General features: G+C 40.7%; 1 protein-coding gene across 4 annotated transcripts in view; it reads left to right on the forward strand.

Moving 5' to 3' along the window:
* The window catches only part of IDE (insulin degrading enzyme), a 111,523-nt gene that overhangs the window by 25,748 nt on the left and 79,775 nt on the right, over positions 1-6,000 (forward strand). The window lies entirely within an intron of this gene.

Raw genomic sequence — 6,000 nt, forward strand, 5'->3', positions numbered from 1 at the left:
TACCTCTCTCTATTTTATATAGGGAGGAATGAGTGAAAAACTGAAAAATCTCCTTAGAGCATGATTTTGACCTTTTTTAATTTTTATTTCCTTGTTTTTATTATTTGGGATTGTAAGGGAGGAGAATGGGGTCAGGGAAGGGCTGAGGGGGTGATAACGGGGAGCTGGGGAAGAAAGCCATATGTGATTTCCTTAAGCATGACTTTCTGCTCCTCCCCTTCCCACGCTTCCTCATTATAGTCCCAGCTTTGCCACAAATCAATTGTGTGAAGACCTTGGACAAGTCACTTAATCACTGAGCTTTTGTTTCCTCATCTGGGATTGAGGAGAATGGCCATGAACAGCTGCTGTGACCTGCCACTAACGGAGAATGGAAAGATTCAATAAGCAGTTTATAAAGCATATGACACTTTTAAAATGCGAGTGATTTTTTAAAAAATATCTTTATTGGAATATAATTGCTTTACAATGTTTTGTTAGTTTCTGCTGTACAGCAACGTGAATCAGCTATACGTATACACATATCCCCATAGCCCCTCCATGAGTGGTTGTTAGGATTAGTTTTCTACAGTGGCATCTATCTCAACATTTTCTAACAGCCTGAAAGTTACCTGTGGAAGAAGGATGCTTGTGAAACACCCTCGGCCCCAAAACTACAACTGTAAGAAACCTGTAGTTAACTGTGGCAAGAGGTATAAAATGGAGGTTTTGTTAATTTGTTTAAACCTTCATAAAGTCTCTATAAATTGTTCATAGCTAAGCTTGTCACTTTTGGAATGAACAACCATTGATATGTATGTACTAAAGCTAAAACAAAATTTGCAAAAGCTCTTTTCTCTAAAATGATATTGCTGTAGGATTCCTTTAAATTAAAATAACCCTTGTTCATTTAAGCGTTTGTTTTTGCATTGTAAACTCCTTTCCAGAGGGCACAGAGTTAGCACAGCTGTCATGCTGCCTGGAACAAAGGCAGAGCATCACATCGTGGGAAAGTAAGACTTAATTGACAGGATTTTAGTTTATACCCACCTTTATGGTCTATCTGGCGCATGAAGTGAGATACACTGGTCCTGTAAGTGAAGAGCCATGGGGTAGATCAGGGGACCGGGTACCAGTCCAAGGCCTGTTAGGACCCGGGCCGCACAGCAGGAGGTGAGCAGCGGGCCAGCAAACAAAGCTTCATCTGCCACTCCCCATCACTCCCCATTGCTCGAATTACCGCCTGAACCATTCCCACCCCCACAACCCCCACCCCCGTCTGTAGAAAATTGTTTTCCACGAAACTGGTCCCTGGTGCCAAAAAGGTTGGGGACCGCTGGGGTAGATGGTTCCCTGAGATATGTCATTTTTTAGGTCAAGTAACATGAATAGTATTGGGGAATATGTGGTCTTATAGTGAGGCATCCGAGGGCTCATATCACCACTGCCTTGCTATTCTGTTTTACTCACCTCTGCCTTGTACAGGGAAGAAAGGGTGTTTGTGGAGTGGTTCTGATTTGAGGCGTTTTCTCTCTGGGTACCTCCTCCACATTCAGGAGTGCCATGGGTAAGCTTCACTTCCGCCTATGGTTTTGGTAGTAGATGGATGGATTCCACAGAAGGGAGGTTTTGATTTATAATTTGACTATTAGCCCAATCATTTGCCTGTTCAGGTTTATAGGTCATCCATTTAGAAATTAGAAATGGATCAGGTCTAACTTTAAATATGTCTCGGACTATGGGGGTGGGTAGGGAGCAAACAGCAGAGTAAACTTGCTCAATCTTCTATTAAATCAGCTGTGAAACACTTAGAGACGTGAGAAAAAAGACTGTAAAGGATCATCTGAATAAAAGATTATTTGCGTAAAAGTTTTTCTCTTGATACAGGAATTTATAATTGATCTATTTGGGAATTTGTTTTTGCAGACCTTCAATTTAGGCCTAGATAAAAGTCCATGATCTTTCAGTGGAAGTTCTGGTTGTAGTTCTGTTAACATCAAGCTCTTGTTTTTCCGCTGAATGCCTCACATTTTTTTCTTCACCACCATTCTTTTGCTCAGGTCTCCCCTTCCTTTTATTTGGCATGCTTCTACTCACCTACTCTCTTTCCTGTCTCTCCTCCTGGACTGAGTTAGATGCCCCTTTTATTACTCCCATAGTTCCCTGGGGATAACTTTGTCACCACACTTAAAAAATAATGTCTTGTTTTCATCTCTTGTCATAAGTCCGGGTTCCTTCAGAGCAAGGGCTCTGGTGTATTCATCTTTGTAGCCAACATGTGTGGTGTGGTGTCTGGACCTTAACTGTTTGTTTGGATATCAGGGTGCTTAGGTGGACAGGACTGGGAGTTAAGAGCTAAATCCTAATTGTAACTTTTTGCTGTATAATCTTGGACAAGTGCTCTTCAGTTTTCTTATAAGTAAGATGAGGGGACTAGCTCACCTGCAGATTCTGGCTTAGGAGGTCTCTAGTGGTTTCTGATGTTTTGCATTTTTAACAAGCTTACAAGAAGAGCTAGTGCTGCCAGTTCAAGAGCTACAAAGGACTAGATAACATCTAATGGCTTTTCCAGCTTTTACCTTCTGTGATTTTAGTCACTGTTTTAAATTATGAACAAAATTACAAGATATGCTGTAATTGCTAAACATCTCTTCAGTTTATCAGAATGTGAAACACTGACGATTCTGTGCCTTATTTTGAAGTTGTATGATAATGTCCCTGTATTACTTCCAAGATTTTGACTTCGACAGGTTAAAAATATGTCCAGAAAAGCATTTGAGTTAGCACTAGCTTGTCATCTAAAAGTCACTACTTGCTTGCTTGCTCTTTGGTGCATATTGGAGAACATTTGCAATAAATAAAATGCTAATGAGGGAGCTGAGATGGGTAGACATGTGATCTCATCAGTATGAATTCAGACAGGCAAGCTGTTGAGAAATTCATCATCATCAGAGGAGTTCCTGATCATTTCCTTCAGTTCTCCAGAAGGTGAGAATCAAATTGTCATATGACATATTGATAGATATGCTGTAGGTAAAGGCAGACTGTACCTATTGAATATGGATTGCTGGGGATGGGTCTTGTTTGAAAACGTCTCTACTGTTTCTTTTAGCTTTTACTTCCTCAGGAAGTCACGATATTTGATTTGGGAGCATTGCCAGCTTAGAAATTTATAGCTGCCCTTGATCTGGTGTACAGATGTCTAAAAGTAGTTGGGTTAATTTTTATGTTTGATTCATAGAAAAAAAATCCATCTCTTTACTCTTAACCACACCAGGAATATTAAACAGACATAGCTTCAGTGTCCACATGAGTTATATACATGCCTGTGATGGACTGTGATCATTTTTTTTCCTCTAAGCAAGTGAAAATCTGGACAAGGGAAATTAAACCCTGAAAAAAGTACAGAATGTAGCATATAGTTGAGGGTGGTTATCTTAATTATAATGAAATTTTCACCTCCCACAGAATAAGACAGTTTGTCCCACCAAAGTGAGCTGTTTTTCATTTCCTGACTATTGTTGTGGATTGAACAGAAGTTTTAGAGCTTGCTTCATCATCATCATCATCATCATTGCATTTTAATCATTTGTAACCCTTGGTTCCCCTAGATCAAACTAGCTGGGACAAACAGTAGAGGGAGTTGGGTGTAAGCAATGGCAACGGAACCAAAATAAATAGCCTTTGGTTTTTGCTCCCACTTAGTGGAATCCATCACAAGAATTCCAACCTTCTCCCTCCCTCCTGGTGGAGCCTTACAGGAGGGAGCTTAGGCATCCTCTGTGGTACACATGGAGCTTTTTTTACTGTTGCCTTTTTTAAAAAAAAAAAAAAATTTATTTATTTATTTTTTGTCTGTGTTGGGTCTTCGTTGCTGCGCGCAAGCTTTCTCTAGTTCTGGCGAGCAGGGGTTACTCTTCGTTGTGGTGCATGGGCTTCTCATTGCGGTGGCTTCTCGTTGCAGAGCACGGGCTCTAGGCGCGCGGGCTTCGGTAGCTGTGGCACGTGGGCTTAGCAGTTGTGGCTCGCGGGCTCTAGAGCACAGGCTCAGTAGTTGTGGCGCGTGGACTTAGTTGCTCCAAGGCATGTGGGATCTTCCGGGACTAGGGCTCAAACCCGTGTCCCCTGTATTGGGAGGCGGATTGTTAACCACTGTGCCACCAGGGAAGGCCCTAATGTTGCCTTTTAATGCTGTCATTCTTGCTGGGGGTCTTAATGGCGGCTACCTAGTGGCTTATTTAATCTTAATCTTGCTGTTAGGTTGGAACTCATTTTTAAAATAGTAATGTATGTTGAACCCAAATTAAAGCTTTTGAAGCCAGCTGTGTATCAAAGGCATTTGCTGCAGTCCAAACAGGTTGTCTTTTGGGAAATACCTTAACCAGGATTATTATTGTTGTGACCTTCTTTGGAGGCTTAGGCAGACCATTTTTATTACCCTGAGAATTTTTTTTTTTTTTTTATGGTACGCGGGCCTCTCACTGTTGTGGCCTCTCCCGTCGTGGAGCACAGGCTCCGGACGCACAGGCTCAGTGGCCATGGCTCACGGGCCCAGCCGCTCTGCGGCATGTGGGATCTTCCCGGACCGGGGCACGAACCCGTGTCCCCTGCATCGGCAGGCGGACTTTCAACCACTGCGCCACCAGGGAAGTCCCCTGAGAATTTTTTTTTTTAACAACAGAGCACTATTTAAAGACTTTCCACTTAGACATTTTAATTTGTCTTTGATATTGAACTTAAGTAGCTTATAGCTAATGAAATAGAAAGGAGTTCTTAATAATAATAATGCCTTTTCACTTTCAAATTGCTTTTGAATTGTCCATGGTAGCCTTATAGCTCCAAAATGTTAGTATTATATTTTATGCTTTATTTTTAAAGAAATTAGTTTTTACTATAGAGGGCAAGATTATTAATACTATAAAGTACTATGTGTTTTTTAAAAAAATAAGTATTACACATTTAGTATGACCTATAGTGTTGATATCCAAAATTCCAAATACTCTCCTCAAAAGAAGATCTAGGGGACATATTTTTTTATAATTTTTATTTTATATTGGAGTATAGTTGATTTACAATGTTGTGTTAGTTTCAGGTATACAGCAAAGTGATTCAGTTATACATATACATATATCTATTCTTTTTCCGATTCTTTTCCCATATAGGTTATTACAAAACACTGAGTATACGTCCCTGTGCTATACAGTAGGTTAGGGGACATTCTTAATAAGAGTGAACCTCTTTAGTTAATCAGTTGTTACCCAGAAGACTAGTTACGGATGATTTCATAGAGAAAGATATTCTGATAGAAGCAAACTGGATTTTTCCCTCTCTTAATCTCCAGAGACTTTTTTATTTAAACATAGGCACATTCCAGTACCAATTTTTATAATTAATTAATTAATTAATTGTTGGCTACGTTGGGTCTTCGTTGCTGTGTGCGGACTTTCTTTTGTTGCAGCGAGCAGGGGCTACTCTTCGTTGCGGTGTGCGGGCTTCTCATTGCAGTGTCTTCTCTTGTTGCGGAGCATGGGCTCTAGGCACGTAGGCTCAGTAATTGTGGCTTGTGGGCTCTAGGGTGCAGGCTCAGTAGTTGTGGCGCATGGGCTTAGTTGCTCCTTGGCATGTGGGATCTTCCCGGACCAGAGCGCGAACTCGTGTCCCTTGCATTGGCAGGCTGATTCTTAACCACTGCGCCACCAGGGAAGTCCCAATCTCCAGAGATTTTAACACAGAAAAATAAAAATTTTATCTGATTTACCATTAAATTTGGATTTACCATGAAATCTGGATGTCTGTCAGTCTTTAAAGAGCAGTTAGATCCACTTCTTTTGTGTTCCAGGTAAAAAGCAGATGTGTTAGCACAGGCTTATTTTTTTCTCTGTAGTTTCGGATAAGTTTTTGGCTTTACCCGATTAGTATGTTGACCTACTAATAATAGCAGGTTCAGTTTTTGTCTCTTAAGCCATCCCCAACATAGACAAAAATAGCATTCGCTCTTAGTCTCAAAAACATACATACTGC

Source organism: Delphinus delphis, chromosome 16, assembly GCF_949987515.2.
Source record: "Delphinus delphis chromosome 16, mDelDel1.2, whole genome shotgun sequence".
Classification (NCBI taxonomy): Eukaryota; Metazoa; Chordata; class Mammalia; order Artiodactyla; family Delphinidae; genus Delphinus; species Delphinus delphis.